This window comes from Vespula vulgaris, chromosome 21 (genome assembly GCF_905475345.1).
Source record: "Vespula vulgaris chromosome 21, iyVesVulg1.1, whole genome shotgun sequence".
In the NCBI taxonomy this organism is placed as follows: Eukaryota; Metazoa; Arthropoda; class Insecta; order Hymenoptera; family Vespidae; genus Vespula; species Vespula vulgaris.
Genome location: NC_066606.1, coordinates 3554643 through 3572102, shown reverse-complemented (window position 1 = coordinate 3572102; position 17460 = coordinate 3554643). Strand labels below are relative to the sequence as shown.

At 25.8% G+C, this 17460-nt stretch overlaps 2 long non-coding RNA genes across 5 annotated transcripts in view; both read right to left on the bottom strand.

Annotated features, from left to right (window-relative positions):
* Positions 1 to 17460, bottom strand: part of LOC127071401 (uncharacterized) — a 210533-nt gene that overhangs the window by 12508 nt on the left and 180565 nt on the right. The window lies entirely within an intron of this gene.
* On the bottom strand, positions 5101 to 16753 carry LOC127071404 (uncharacterized). Of its 4 annotated transcripts, none has more exons than XR_007785026.1 (3): positions 16102 to 16753; positions 15120 to 15382; positions 5101 to 6434 (listed from the first exon to the last, which is right to left on the bottom strand). It is a non-coding gene; the product is annotated as an uncharacterized LOC127071404 (long non-coding RNA). The 4 variants fall into 4 exon arrangements; XR_007785027.1 differs by lacking the exon at positions 15120 to 15382 and adding an exon at positions 6513 to 6775 and having other exon boundaries at positions 16102 to 16695; XR_007785025.1 differs by lacking the exons at positions 15120 to 15382; positions 16102 to 16753 and adding exons at positions 6513 to 6775; positions 7495 to 8046.

Below are 17460 nucleotides of genomic sequence, written 5' to 3'. Positions count from 1 at the left end.
GAGAAATATATTTATTATATATCTTATGAAATACACTGATCTTCTGTTTATTAGAAATATGTTTATGTATTTATAATATATTATATTATAAAAATATCTATAATATATTTCATAAATATATTTATGAAAATTACTGGTCTCAGTTTTTTTTAGATGAGTTATAGGCAACAAATTTAATTATTCAATTAAGTTTTATACGTTTTTGAGTTCTTTCTAAAAAACTCTTATTTTTGATAAGAAAATTTATGCTGAATTGGGAATAGTGCATTATTTCTTATTATGTTTAAGTTGTTTCTCCTTAAAACTAATGGATAGTTGTTTGATATATTCATCTATTGATCTGTAAGAAATTAATGTTGGTTTTGAATTTTCAAACTTTGATGTTTATGTTTGATGTAATAACTCAGTTATCTGTTTATTTATAATGCTATTTTATATATAATGCCACTCTCTATATATTAGTAAGTATGCTCTCTTTTTACTGTTAATTTGTATTTAATTCAAACTATTGACTTCAAGATGAGCAGGAAGCAAATTCCTATCATTTTCTTATATGAGTATAAACTTGGTCATAAAGTTATGGAAACAATTCTTGATATTAATCATGAATTTGGACAAAGTACAGAATAAACACAAAGTGCAACGTTGGTTTAAAAAATTTTGAAACGGAGGAGAGCCTTGAAGATGAACAAGCTTTCTGCCTTTAATAACAACATATTGGTTGATGTTGATTCATGCAAAATAATTTTAGCAACTTGCACAGGAAGTAGGTGTACGTCATCCAATTCACCACTTGAGACAGATAGGAAAGTTGAAGAAGCTTGACAAATGGAGTTTGCTCGACCATACATCGTACTACAAAAGTTGTACTTGAATTGAATTATGAAACTCTGTTTTATCCATCATATTCCCTAGACCTACTGTCAAACTGACTATCATCTTTTCCAACGCCTCGACCATTACTTACAATGGTAGATCTTCATCAACTAAGTTACTATCGAAAATATGAATGAATTAACAAATTCTATAACATTAGAATTTTACGCTAATGAGATCAAAAAACTTATTTCACGTTGGTAAAAATATATAGAATCAAATGGATCTTATTTTGATTAAAATTGATTATTTTGAGTTGAGATACATGATTTTAAAAATAAAGTTTGAAAATTGACATTAATTTCTTACCAACTTAACATATATGATATATTTGGTATGAATTTGTATCATTTTGAGGTTTGTTTGAACACATTATATTAATTGGGTCAACATGTGTAAGTGTTAGACTAATTATGATCTTGTATATCAACTTTTTGTTGGATACAAATAATTTAGATTCTGTCGCCGCTGAATACAATTTCTTTGTATATTCTATTTTATTTTCTGAATTCTATAATTAGTACATTTGTGGTTTTTCTTGAAAAATGTTATGGCTTTAGTTTTGTTTGTGTTAAAAATTATTCTATTTAGTGTAATAAAGTTCTATATAGTACAAGACTGTTTGGATTTGGCAGTCACTGTTACGTAGTATGAATGAGCATAAAATGATATATCATCTGCAAGGAGTGCTGATTAGTTTTTTCAAATATTGGAAAATCACTTATGTGCATAATACGAATAACATGAGTTTTCTATCGTTTAAATATGAATGTATAATTTTTATTAATATAGTCAGACATTTGTATTTGATTACATCTTCATCATTATAGTTTAGGAAATGTATTATATTTGGATTTTTTTTGAAAATTCTGATCATTTTTCATAGTGCATTGTCTTCAACGTTCAGTTTTCTTAGTTTTTCTATCCATTCTTTATTTTTGTCATTTGAGAATACAATTCTTATTGTTCTAATTAAGTTATTGTTATAATTAGGAGATATTATATTTAATCTTATTCTTTGCCAAGTTTTACTTAATCTATTTTTAGATTTCATTATATGTCTGATGCGATTGGTCTGCCTATCATCTTCTTATTAGTCTATCATCCTCAAATTAGTTTTCTGATGATTTGTTATATGTTGTTTTGTATTAAAGTGATATATTTAACCATTCTGTTCCATATGTTTTGATCAGTGCTGTTTATTACTTCTTATACTTCTTTGTTCTATAATTTATTATTAAATTTTAGTGCTAATTATATATCTAGTATTAGCACTAAAATGTAGTATTAGCTGCTACAAATTCAAATTGATTAGTATTTTCTATGCTTTGATGGTTTTGCATAGTTTTTATATGTTATCATAGCTACACATAGTGTGTTGGTGCACAGACAGAACTATTGTTTACTGAGTGTATTGCTTTGAAATATTCTAGTTAATTTTGATTTTGTTCTTGTTATTATTATTATTTTCATTACTATTATATTTGTAGAAAGACTGTATTCTGTATATTTGCATACACACGAACAAAATATACACTACTCAATCTAACTTTCACCATTCAAAATTGATTTTTTACAAAATAATTACTACGATGTTATTTTTGGTCGCAAATTTATATATCTTGTATACAATTGCAATCAAACAGATTTGTAGCGTTGCTACAAAAATATAATCTTTTCTACATAATACAGATCACTCTAATAGGGACGTTATCCTTAAAGAAAATAAATATGAAAAATAGAATAGCATAAGTTTATTCTAGCAACGTCTTAATAAACAAAGGAAGAACTTTTAAACAATTTTAACTTCCTATGTAAGAAATATGTAAAAATCTTACGCACTTCTTATTGTTTATTAACTTAAAATTTACAGCTTCATTGCTATATTTTACCACAATTTTAAAAAACTGAAAAAGATTTCTTTTTTAATTTTGGAATTATATAATATATAATTATATCCATCATAAATACCTAAAATTATTTTTCATCGAGTTTTGAAATTTTAATGATTTCATGTCTGTTTTGAACATGTTCCTGATATATTTTTAAGAAATTAATAAGATTACACACATTATTATTATTACTAAGATGTACAATAATAATATTTTTTTTATATACATAAATTTCACATAAATTTGATATTTTTAAATATATATGACCAGTATAGGGAATATGCCGTTCGTAATTTTGTCTTTAGCTTTTTTTTACCACTAATAAAATAGAAATACTAAGGAAAGATAAAATAAGAAGTGTAGTTTGTTAAGAAGAGCAAACATATTATCGTTAGGAAAACAATTATATATATATCATAATATCATTTACAGAGAATCATTGTTTTACATTTCTTTTGTATAAAATAGAGATTAAGTCTGCTTTTAAAACGGAAAGAAATCGATCGGTATATCGATCCATGACAAATGGACAAAAAAACAAATCAAAATCTGTGGATTTCTAATCATTAATCAACATATAAAGGATAAGATGCGCCAAAATAATTTTATGTATTTTATTAAATGTTGAAGTATTTTAAATTTTAATATCGTAAAAGATATTGTTGAAACTAAAATATAAAAACAAAAAATATAGATTTCCACTTCATTTTCAAATTGTTATTCTATTCATCTGATATTGAGAAACTTTCAGCAAATCTTCTTATTGGCACCCATTTGCTGTGACTTGAAATGAACAAATTGATCCAATATGAATGAAATACAGAGGCAATATTTTCTTTGAATTAACAAATCCGATTAACTTTTTGGCAAGAATCTTGTTAGAATATAATATTCTTAAGAAAAGTAAGGATAAACGATGTATAAGGTAACGCATGTATAAGGAATGGTTAAATGGCGTTTGAATGTACAATGTTTTGTTAATTTTAAGAAAATACGTTACCGGATTATTTTTTTAGTATTTATGACACAGGTGATTAACATAATCATACTTACAATCAGAAAACAGTTGATGGTTACATGTGACTACATACTAAAATCAATGGATTAAAGAAAAATTTATGATAAATGAGTATTCAAAATGCAGCATTACAAATTTTCTAAATAAAAGACATGGTATCTTTAAAAAAAATTATTGGGATTATAAATTTTTATTTTCCAAAAAGGAAAATATTATGGCTGTTCCACTAAAATCCACTACATTATTATTATTATTACATTTATTTATTATTTTATTATTATTATATAATATTATATATATTGTTATCATTATTATTATTTTTATTATTATTCTAATCATTTTCGCCATCATTTTCATTATTATTACAATTTTAAAAAGATTATATCCTCTATAATCATATACATACACACATACATAGAACATACATTACTATTATCCAAGGCCTAAGTTTCTCTAAAACTCGCCACTGTGACAAAACCTATAATAATCTCTCCTCCAGAATCCTACATCAATCACAATGTTTTTTATTTTTTGGAACCTTCGAGTTACGAAGAATGATCCTTAAAGAAGTCTTCTACTTCAACTTCAAAATCTATTCTCAGCACTTAAGAATTACTTTCCGATCTTACAACATCTCTGCATTAACACATAGTGAAATAAACAGAAATCATTTTATTAATTCAATGAAGAAAACATAAATGTCATGCAAGAAAGATCATCGTGTAGAAGTTGAAATAAAATCCACTCATTGCAAACAGTTTAATCATAATATTGTATCTACCTCAGTGAGTCGAAACAAAGGAAAAACACATAAAATTATCTTGCAGCTTTTATAAACAACAATGACCACATTTTTCATATCGTTCCGAATACATTTCTGCTACAACTTTTAATTCTTATAAGACGAAAGTAAGATAGTACATTTTTCACAAAATTATTTAAAAACTAGTAATAGTATAATAAAAATCTAATTAAATCTAATTAAACTAAGTGCTATAAAATTTATGACATTAGCCGGAAATTCTAAGAAAAAATAGAACCAGTAAATATCACGTTTAAAGTACATCATTAGAGCAAACCAGTAAAACTAGTGATAATCCGTGAAAAATAAACACATCTTTCATATCATATTCAAATTATATTTAAATTATTTTTGAAAAAATAAGGAGGCATTACAGTTACAGCAGTTTTAAAATGGGATTCTGAAATTATTGTATACGGATAATGCATTGATAACTATTATATATATATATATATATATATATATATATATATATATATATATATATATATATATATAAAAGGGAGAGAAAGTCCATTGACCACATTGTATTTAATTTCGTAAATTCCTACAGTCATTTTATGCTTTGCAAAAAAAAAACGTTATATATCAGATAAAACAATGCTAATCTTTGATATACTATTGCAAAAAAATAAGCACAAAAATGTTTTTAAACCATTAGTACAAATTAATAATACTGATAATAATCTGTAAGTATAAACATATCTTTCCTATCGTATTCAAAATATTTTCTATAAAATGAAGGGGCATTACAATTACACCATCTGTTCATCATGTTTGACAAGGGAATATCTTACAAACTACATAAATCCAATAATTATTTTATCAAACCAAAACTCAGAAATACAAGCTCGTGAAAAAATAACTCATGAAAATTGTAGATATTGACAACTATTCGCATATTAGAACGATTTCTTCTTTATTGAAATTCATTTTTTGGAGGAAATATATAAGAACTTCATGATGTATGAAATTAGACTACATAGTGTAGCTAAAAATAGTTACAGACAAAACATTCATGAAAATTCAACTTGCATAATAATTACTATAATTACTGAAGAATTTATGTCCCATTTAAATCAAGAAGATTTTAATGGCAACAAAAGAAGGATGCTATTTGAGGAATAAACCGATGTATAAATTGCTTATATTATAAAACTCCATTGAATAAACAGTCAGGGTTGCAATATTCTCTAGAAAAGATAATAAAGCCTTTGCAGTTATTCATCTAAATTATTAGAGATCATTTATCACACCCAATCCGAAAACTAATATCACCTGAGATTATTTATCACATCCAAATGAAAATAAATATTTTATTGCCTCAATATGGAGCTATAACATTTATTCTGCGATCAAGGTAGTCAATTACCCTACCTTCAATAAAACTTCACTTTTCTTAAAAGAGATATTTCATATTATGGTCAACCTAAATGTATCATTAATAACAGAGATATGGAAAAACTGTAACCAAATAAAAATCTAAGAAATCCAACTAATTGTTTTAAATTGCACAATAACTACTTGTAATTTAAATAATGACGATTGGGATATGTACTTATCACAAATTCAGATTAATTATGTGGAAAATAGTATAATGGAGGTATGTTGTCTAAAATTCCTTTTTAGATGGTTTTTAAAGGGATAATGGAATGTCAGAGAAGAAAGCTGCTAAAAAATATTGTAAATGACTCGGAAGTAAACTAGAGACAGAAAATTATTACATCACCGTATTGCCACTCCTTCACATTCGACATATTTTTCAATTAATTTCTCAAAATTGAATTTTGCTTTAATGGGATTAAATGTTGATAATATTTCTTCATCTCTTACAAATTTCATGTTCCTACAATTAAAATGATATGTTTATTTATGCTTATTATTATTTGCTCACCTTGGCTTCATTCCAACAATATTTTTTTACCTTTAATATTGTTCTCTCTATTGTTATTGGTTATATCTTTTCTCATCAATACTGTTATTCAACATAGTTGTCCTCTAATGTTATTGACACTTGTTGTTCGTTTATAGATTTAATTTTTTTACATTTCTATCCTCTTGATGTGTCCATATTGTGCCCATTATGTGTCCATATAGAATATTTCTTAACCACTTCTATTACTCCTCATATTCATAAGCATTAATATATATTCCATACAGGAACAAATCGACTCTCTTGATGAATTGCTATGCAAAGAGAAAAGAAAATCAAAGTAAATATTACCAAGTGCAAACATATCTCAAGTAAAAGTCAAATGCCGAAACTCAAGTTGAATAATATGAAAAATCATGTTAAGTAATACGGAAATTCTGCAGAGATAAAAGATATTTTAGGTTTAATCTGGATTCTAAACTAACATGTAAATGGTACATAAAACTACTAATATCAGAAAAGATTGATTAAAAAGAAACAAATGACATAACTAGCTGATAAAAAAAATACAAATCTATATAACAAGAATCAAATTCATCTTGACATATAAAACATAGCCAAACTTGAACCACAACAATCTATTGTAATTCGCACAATCGTAAACGTTCCACGGTAGATGAAGTAATAAAGAAATAAGGAAGGATAAAAATATTTCTATAATACAAGAAGATAAAATTAAGGCAATAAGAGGTTATAAAAGAGGAATCGAAACACATATTAACCCGTTAAGTAATAATACTTCTAGACAATATATCCTGCGAAGACTCAAAACAATATACCTTGAAGAATTAATAAAAAATTAAATAATACGAATATATTGATTAATCTTACCACTAAAAACGTTGTTCTAATAAAGAGACGGTCGACATGTTACTTTTCATCAACACAACAATTTAACTAATGTTTATTATTGACAAATCATACAGAATATGGGATATATATAAAACAGTCATACTTATTACTTTTTGTTTACCTTTGCTCGATTTCAGCCATACTTCTCTGCTCTCTTTCAGGTTTTGTCAGTACATCATACTACTTTCGTATCGATTGCTTTGTCCTCTAATGTTATTCACGTTTCTGTTGGTCGCTCGTAGATCTATTTGTTTACTTTTCTTTCTCCTTGGTGTGTCCAAGAATTTTTCGAATGTTATTTCATTACACTCTTTATTACTCGTATTTATAAATGTTTAATCGCATTTCTCGAATATCGATGCTCTTTTTACGATTATCGGACTATCAATATACGACACAATTAACATTGCGTTATTTTAACAACTCTAGTAGTGATTACATGTTCCAACTATATTTATGCTATCTATATATATTATATAGCGATTTATATGGTCGTAAAATTTTTTTGCATTCCAACCACGAATCTATCTTCTTGTTTGGCATCATAATGCAGATAATTTGTTAGACTTTTATTAGGATGGAATTAATACAAAAAATGAATAATGAAACGTATAACGATCAATACAGAACTGCTTCTCTTCACTGTCGAATCGCGACTAACTTCGACTCTGGCTTTTATTGTACTTATTAGTTCTACGTGTCGCTACCAGGGATACTCATAGTGCCCCGCGTAACTTAGTCATTAGAATATAGTTATCAAAAAACTGTAAACATCTACGCTTAATGAGAATTTCTTGTTCTTTCATAAGGGGATTTATTACGATGATCTTCAACATCTACACCATTATTATATAACAAGCATGATGGATAACTAAGGTTTAAAACAACATTTTTATATTTACGTATTACGTATTGTACTTTCGTATTACGAAATAAAATTTTTATCCCAAGTCGGATATCGTACTCGTGCAATTGAATCGATAAGAAAACGTTTTTGCTTTGTAAACATATATACTTGATAATAACAGTAGTTGTATACATATATATACATAGGATTAACGAAGTATAAAATTATTTACGTTTATGTACTTATAGTATATATCGTAATAATAACTTCGTACTTATCTTATATGTAAGCTTAATCCAACGGTTGATACTTCTTATAAAATTAGGCAGTCTTATATTTATCCATAATTAGTTGTAGAAGTATCATATCGATATCTTTTATTTATGAGAAATATATTTATTATATATCTTATGAAATACACTGATCTTCTGTTTATTAGAAATATGTTTATGTATTTATAATATATTATATTATAAAAATATCTATAATATATTTCATAAATATATTTATGAAAATTACTGGTCTCAGTTTTTTTTAGATGAGTTATAGGCAACAAATTTAATTATTCAATTAAGTTTTATACGTTTTTGAGTTCTTTCTAAAAAACTCTTATTTTTGATAAGAAAATTTATGCTGAATTGGGAATAGTGCATTATTTCTTATTATGTTTAAGTTGTTTCTCCTTAAAACTAATGGATAGTTGTTTGATATATTCATCTATTGATCTGTAAGAAATTAATGTTGGTTTTGAATTTTCAAACTTTGATGTTTATGTTTGATGTAATAACTCAGTTATCTGTTTATTTATAATGCTATTTTATATATAATGCCACTCTCTATATATTAGTAAGTATGCTCTCTTTTTACTGTTAATTTGTATTTAATTCAAACTATTGACTTCAAGATGAGCAGGAAGCAAATTCCTATCATTTTCTTATATGAGTATAAACTTGGTCATAAAGTTATGGAAACAATTCTTGATATTAATCATGAATTTGGACAAAGTACAGAATAAACACAAAGTGCAACGTTGGTTTAAAAAATTTTGAAACGGAGGAGAGCCTTGAAGATGAACAAGCTTTCTGCCTTTAATAACAACATATTGGTTGATGTTGATTCATGCAAAATAATTTTAGCAACTTGCACAGGAAGTAGGTGTACGTCATCCAATTCACCACTTGAGACAGATAGGAAAGTTGAAGAAGCTTGACAAATGGAGTTTGCTCGACCATACATCGTACTACAAAAGTTGTACTTGAATTGAATTATGAAACTCTGTTTTATCCATCATATTCCCTAGACCTACTGTCAAACTGACTATCATCTTTTCCAACGCCTCGACCATTACTTACAATGGTAGATCTTCATCAACTAAGTTACTATCGAAAATATGAATGAATTAACAAATTCTATAACATTAGAATTTTACGCTAATGAGATCAAAAAACTTATTTCACGTTGGTAAAAATATATAGAATCAAATGGATCTTATTTTGATTAAAATTGATTATTTTGAGTTGAGATACATGATTTTAAAAATAAAGTTTGAAAATTGACATTAATTTCTTACCAACTTAACATATATGATATATTTGGTATGAATTTGTATCATTTTGAGGTTTGTTTGAACACATTATATTAATTGGGTCAACATGTGTAAGTGTTAGACTAATTATGATCTTGTATATCAACTTTTTGTTGGATACAAATAATTTAGATTCTGTCGCCGCTGAATACAATTTCTTTGTATATTCTATTTTATTTTCTGAATTCTATAATTAGTACATTTGTGGTTTTTCTTGAAAAATGTTATGGCTTTAGTTTTGTTTGTGTTAAAAATTATTCTATTTAGTGTAATAAAGTTCTATATAGTACAAGACTGTTTGGATTTGGCAGTCACTGTTACGTAGTATGAATGAGCATAAAATGATATATCATCTGCAAGGAGTGCTGATTAGTTTTTTCAAATATTGGAAAATCACTTATGTGCATAATACGAATAACATGAGTTTTCTATCGTTTAAATATGAATGTATAATTTTTATTAATATAGTCAGACATTTGTATTTGATTACATCTTCATCATTATAGTTTAGGAAATGTATTATATTTGGATTTTTTTTGAAAATTCTGATCATTTTTCATAGTGCATTGTCTTCAACGTTCAGTTTTCTTAGTTTTTCTATCCATTCTTTATTTTTGTCATTTGAGAATACAATTCTTATTGTTCTAATTAAGTTATTGTTATAATTAGGAGATATTATATTTAATCTTATTCTTTGCCAAGTTTTACTTAATCTATTTTTAGATTTCATTATATGTCTGATGCGATTGGTCTGCCTATCATCTTCTTATTAGTCTATCATCCTCAAATTAGTTTTCTGATGATTTGTTATATGTTGTTTTGTATTAAAGTGATATATTTAACCATTCTGTTCCATATGTTTTGATCAGTGCTGTTTATTACTTCTTATACTTCTTTGTTCTATAATTTATTATTAAATTTTAGTGCTAATTATATATCTAGTATTAGCACTAAAATGTAGTATTAGCTGCTACAAATTCAAATTGATTAGTATTTTCTATGCTTTGATGGTTTTGCATAGTTTTTATATGTTATCATAGCTACACATAGTGTGTTGGTGCACAGACAGAACTATTGTTTACTGAGTGTATTGCTTTGAAATATTCTAGTTAATTTTGATTTTGTTCTTGTTATTATTATTATTTTCATTACTATTATATTTGTAGAAAGACTGTATTCTGTATATTTGCATACACACGAACAAAATATACACTACTCAATCTAACTTTCACCATTCAAAATTGATTTTTTACAAAATAATTACTACGATGTTATTTTTGGTCGCAAATTTATATATCTTGTATACAATTGCAATCAAACAGATTTGTAGCGTTGCTACAAAAATATAATCTTTTCTACATAATACAGATCACTCTAATAGGGACGTTATCCTTAAAGAAAATAAATATGAAAAATAGAATAGCATAAGTTTATTCTAGCAACGTCTTAATAAACAAAGGAAGAACTTTTAAACAATTTTAACTTCCTATGTAAGAAATATGTAAAAATCTTACGCACTTCTTATTGTTTATTAACTTAAAATTTACAGCTTCATTGCTATATTTTACCACAATTTTAAAAAACTGAAAAAGATTTCTTTTTTAATTTTGGAATTATATAATATATAATTATATCCATCATAAATACCTAAAATTATTTTTCATCGAGTTTTGAAATTTTAATGATTTCATGTCTGTTTTGAACATGTTCCTGATATATTTTTAAGAAATTAATAAGATTACACACATTATTATTATTACTAAGATGTACAATAATAATATTTTTTTTATATACATAAATTTCACATAAATTTGATATTTTTAAATATATATGACCAGTATAGGGAATATGCCGTTCGTAATTTTGTCTTTAGCTTTTTTTTACCACTAATAAAATAGAAATACTAAGGAAAGATAAAATAAGAAGTGTAGTTTGTTAAGAAGAGCAAACATATTATCGTTAGGAAAACAATTATATATATATCATAATATCATTTACAGAGAATCATTGTTTTACATTTCTTTTGTATAAAATAGAGATTAAGTCTGCTTTTAAAACGGAAAGAAATCGATCGGTATATCGATCCATGACAAATGGACAAAAAAACAAATCAAAATCTGTGGATTTCTAATCATTAATCAACATATAAAGGATAAGATGCGCCAAAATAATTTTATGTATTTTATTAAATGTTGAAGTATTTTAAATTTTAATATCGTAAAAGATATTGTTGAAACTAAAATATAAAAACAAAAAATATAGATTTCCACTTCATTTTCAAATTGTTATTCTATTCATCTGATATTGAGAAACTTTCAGCAAATCTTCTTATTGGCACCCATTTGCTGTGACTTGAAATGAACAAATTGATCCAATATGAATGAAATACAGAGGCAATATTTTCTTTGAATTAACAAATCCGATTAACTTTTTGGCAAGAATCTTGTTAGAATATAATATTCTTAAGAAAAGTAAGGATAAACGATGTATAAGGTAACGCATGTATAAGGAATGGTTAAATGGCGTTTGAATGTACAATGTTTTGTTAATTTTAAGAAAATACGTTACCGGATTATTTTTTTAGTATTTATGACACAGGTGATTAACATAATCATACTTACAATCAGAAAACAGTTGATGGTTACATGTGACTACATACTAAAATCAATGGATTAAAGAAAAATTTATGATAAATGAGTATTCAAAATGCAGCATTACAAATTTTCTAAATAAAAGACATGGTATCTTTAAAAAAAATTATTGGGATTATAAATTTTTATTTTCCAAAAAGGAAAATATTATGGCTGTTCCACTAAAATCCACTACATTATTATTATTATTACATTTATTTATTATTTTATTATTATTATATAATATTATATATATTGTTATCATTATTATTATTTTTATTATTATTCTAATCATTTTCGCCATCATTTTCATTATTATTACAATTTTAAAAAGATTATATCCTCTATAATCATATACATACACACATACATAGAACATACATTACTATTATCCAAGGCCTAAGTTTCTCTAAAACTCGCCACTGTGACAAAACCTATAATAATCTCTCCTCCAGAATCCTACATCAATCACAATGTTTTTTATTTTTTGGAACCTTCGAGTTACGAAGAATGATCCTTAAAGAAGTCTTCTACTTCAACTTCAAAATCTATTCTCAGCACTTAAGAATTACTTTCCGATCTTACAACATCTCTGCATTAACACATAGTGAAATAAACAGAAATCATTTTATTAATTCAATGAAGAAAACATAAATGTCATGCAAGAAAGATCATCGTGTAGAAGTTGAAATAAAATCCACTCATTGCAAACAGTTTAATCATAATATTGTATCTACCTCAGTGAGTCGAAACAAAGGAAAAACACATAAAATTATCTTGCAGCTTTTATAAACAACAATGACCACATTTTTCATATCGTTCCGAATACATTTCTGCTACAACTTTTAATTCTTATAAGACGAAAGTAAGATAGTACATTTTTCACAAAATTATTTAAAAACTAGTAATAGTATAATAAAAATCTAATTAAATCTAATTAAACTAAGTGCTATAAAATTTATGACATTAGCCGGAAATTCTAAGAAAAAATAGAACCAGTAAATATCACGTTTAAAGTACATCATTAGAGCAAACCAGTAAAACTAGTGATAATCCGTGAAAAATAAACACATCTTTCATATCATATTCAAATTATATTTAAATTATTTTTGAAAAAATAAGGAGGCATTACAGTTACAGCAGTTTTAAAATGGGATTCTGAAATTATTGTATACGGATAATGCATTGATAACTATTATATATATATATATATATATATATATATATATATATATATATATATATATATATATATATAAAAGGGAGAGAAAGTCCATTGACCACATTGTATTTAATTTCGTAAATTCCTACAGTCATTTTATGCTTTGCAAAAAAAAAACGTTATATATCAGATAAAACAATGCTAATCTTTGATATACTATTGCAAAAAAATAAGCACAAAAATGTTTTTAAACCATTAGTACAAATTAATAATACTGATAATAATCTGTAAGTATAAACATATCTTTCCTATCGTATTCAAAATATTTTCTATAAAATGAAGGGGCATTACAATTACACCATCTGTTCATCATGTTTGACAAGGGAATATCTTACAAACTACATAAATCCAATAATTATTTTATCAAACCAAAACTCAGAAATACAAGCTCGTGAAAAAATAACTCATGAAAATTGTAGATATTGACAACTATTCGCATATTAGAACGATTTCTTCTTTATTGAAATTCATTTTTTGGAGGAAATATATAAGAACTTCATGATGTATGAAATTAGACTACATAGTGTAGCTAAAAATAGTTACAGACAAAACATTCATGAAAATTCAACTTGCATAATAATTACTATAATTACTGAAGAATTTATGTCCCATTTAAATCAAGAAGATTTTAATGGCAACAAAAGAAGGATGCTATTTGAGGAATAAACCGATGTATAAATTGCTTATATTATAAAACTCCATTGAATAAACAGTCAGGGTTGCAATATTCTCTAGAAAAGATAATAAAGCCTTTGCAGTTATTCATCTAAATTATTAGAGATCATTTATCACACCCAATCCGAAAACTAATATCACCTGAGATTATTTATCACATCCAAATGAAAATAAATATTTTATTGCCTCAATATGGAGCTATAACATTTATTCTGCGATCAAGGTAGTCAATTACCCTACCTTCAATAAAACTTCACTTTTCTTAAAAGAGATATTTCATATTATGGTCAACCTAAATGTATCATTAATAACAGAGATATGGAAAAACTGTAACCAAATAAAAATCTAAGAAATCCAACTAATTGTTTTAAATTGCACAATAACTACTTGTAATTTAAATAATGACGATTGGGATATGTACTTATCACAAATTCAGATTAATTATGTGGAAAATAGTATAATGGAGGTATGTTGTCTAAAATTCCTTTTTAGATGGTTTTTAAAGGGATAATGGAATGTCAGAGAAGAAAGCTGCTAAAAAATATTGTAAATGACTCGGAAGTAAACTAGAGACAGAAAATTATTACATCACCGTATTGCCACTCCTTCACATTCGACATATTTTTCAATTAATTTCTCAAAATTGAATTTTGCTTTAATGGGATTAAATGTTGATAATATTTCTTCATCTCTTACAAATTTCATGTTCCTACAATTAAAATGATATGTTTATTTATGCTTATTATTATTTGCTCACCTTGGCTTCATTCCAACAATATTTTTTTACCTTTAATATTGTTCTCTCTATTGTTATTGGTTATATCTTTTCTCATCAATACTGTTATTCAACATAGTTGTCCTCTAATGTTATTGACACTTGTTGTTCGTTTATAGATTTAATTTTTTTACATTTCTATCCTCTTGATGTGTCCATATTGTGCCCATTATGTGTCCATATAGAATATTTCTTAACCACTTCTATTACTCCTCATATTCATAAGCATTAATATATATTCCATACAGGAACAAATCGACTCTCTTGATGAATTGCTATGCAAAGAGAAAAGAAAATCAAAGTAAATATTACCAAGTGCAAACATATCTCAAGTAAAAGTCAAATGCCGAAACTCAAGTTGAATAATATGAAAAATCATGTTAAGTAATACGGAAATTCTGCAGAGATAAAAGATATTTTAGGTTTAATCTGGATTCTAAACTAACATGTAAATGGTACATAAAACTACTAATATCAGAAAAGATTGATTAAAAAGAAACAAATGACATAACTAGCTGATAAAAAAAATACAAATCTATATAACAAGAATCAAATTCATCTTGACATATAAAACATAGCCAAACTTGAACCACAACAATCTATTGTAATTCGCACAATCGTAAACGTTCCACGGTAGATGAAGTAATAAAGAAATAAGGAAGGATAAAAATATTTCTATAATACAAGAAGATAAAATTAAGGCAATAAGAGGTTATAAAAGAGGAATCGAAACACATATTAACCCGTTAAGTAATAATACTTCTAGACAATATATCCTGCGAAGACTCAAAACAATATACCTTGAAGAATTAATAAAAAATTAAATAATACGAATATATTGATTAATCTTACCACTAAAAACGTTGTTCTAATAAAGAGACGGTCGACATGTTACTTTTCATCAACACAACAATTTAACTAATGTTTATTATTGACAAATCATACAGAATATGGGATATATATAAAACAGTCATACTTATTACTTTTTGTTTACCTTTGCTCGATTTCAGCCATACTTCTCTGCTCTCTTTCAGGTTTTGTCAGTACATCATACTACTTTCGTATCGATTGCTTTGTCCTCTAATGTTATTCACGTTTCTGTTGGTCGCTCGTAGATCTATTTGTTTACTTTTCTTTCTCCTTGGTGTGTCCAAGAATTTTTCGAATGTTATTTCATTACACTCTTTATTACTCGTATTTATAAATGTTTAATCGCATTTCTCGAATATCGATGCTCTTTTTACGATTATCGGACTATCAATATACGACACAATTAACATTGCGTTATTTTAACAACTCTAGTAGTGATTACATGTTCCAACTATATTTATGCTATCTATATATATTATATAGCGAGTTATATGGCCGTAAAATTTTTTTGCATTCCAACCACGAATCTATCTTCTTGTTTGGCATCGTAATTCAGATAATTTGTTAGACTTTTATAAGAATGATCAATAGAGAACTGTTTCCTTTTACTGTCGAATCGCGACTAACTTCGACTCTGGCTTTTATTGTACTTATTAGCTCTACGTATCGCTGCTAACGATACTCAGTGTCTCACGTAATTTGGTCATTAGAGATAACTTTATAAAAAAACTGTAAACATCTATGTTTAGTGAGAATTTTTTGTTCTTTCTTAAGGGGATTTATTACGATGATCTTCAACATCTACACCATTATTATATAACAAGCATGATGGATAACTAAGGTTTAAAACAACATTTTTATATTTACATATTACGTATTGTGCTTTCGTATTACGAAATATAAATGTGCTAATATAAAAAATTATATATATATATATATATATATATATATATATATATATATATACACAGTTGTGTACACATTATATACATACATATATTATATACATACATAGGTGTATGTATATATATAATTAATTTACCTTAATTTTTAACATAAATCTAACTACATAAGTTGTCTTTCTTTTAGTTTACAATATAATCAAAAATAATAGACATATATTAGAATGTTGTCTTATATAATTCTCCTAAAACAAAAGAAATATATATAATTTAATATTTGTAAGTTTATATACAAATAAAATATGTGTAATAATTATATATAATTGTATACAATATGTATACAATTTTTTAAATAGTATTATCAAATCCATAATCTATTATCTTCATAATCTATCTTATTAATATTTTGTAAGATATTAAACAAAAGACAAAGGAAATAAAAACGTATTTTAATTCGGACCAGTAGAATGCGAGCCTTTTTATATTTTATTATCTTTTTTTATATATATAATAATCTTTATTAATAATATAACAATAAAATTCACCTTGTTTATTCTTTTAGGACCACTGACTCGAAACTA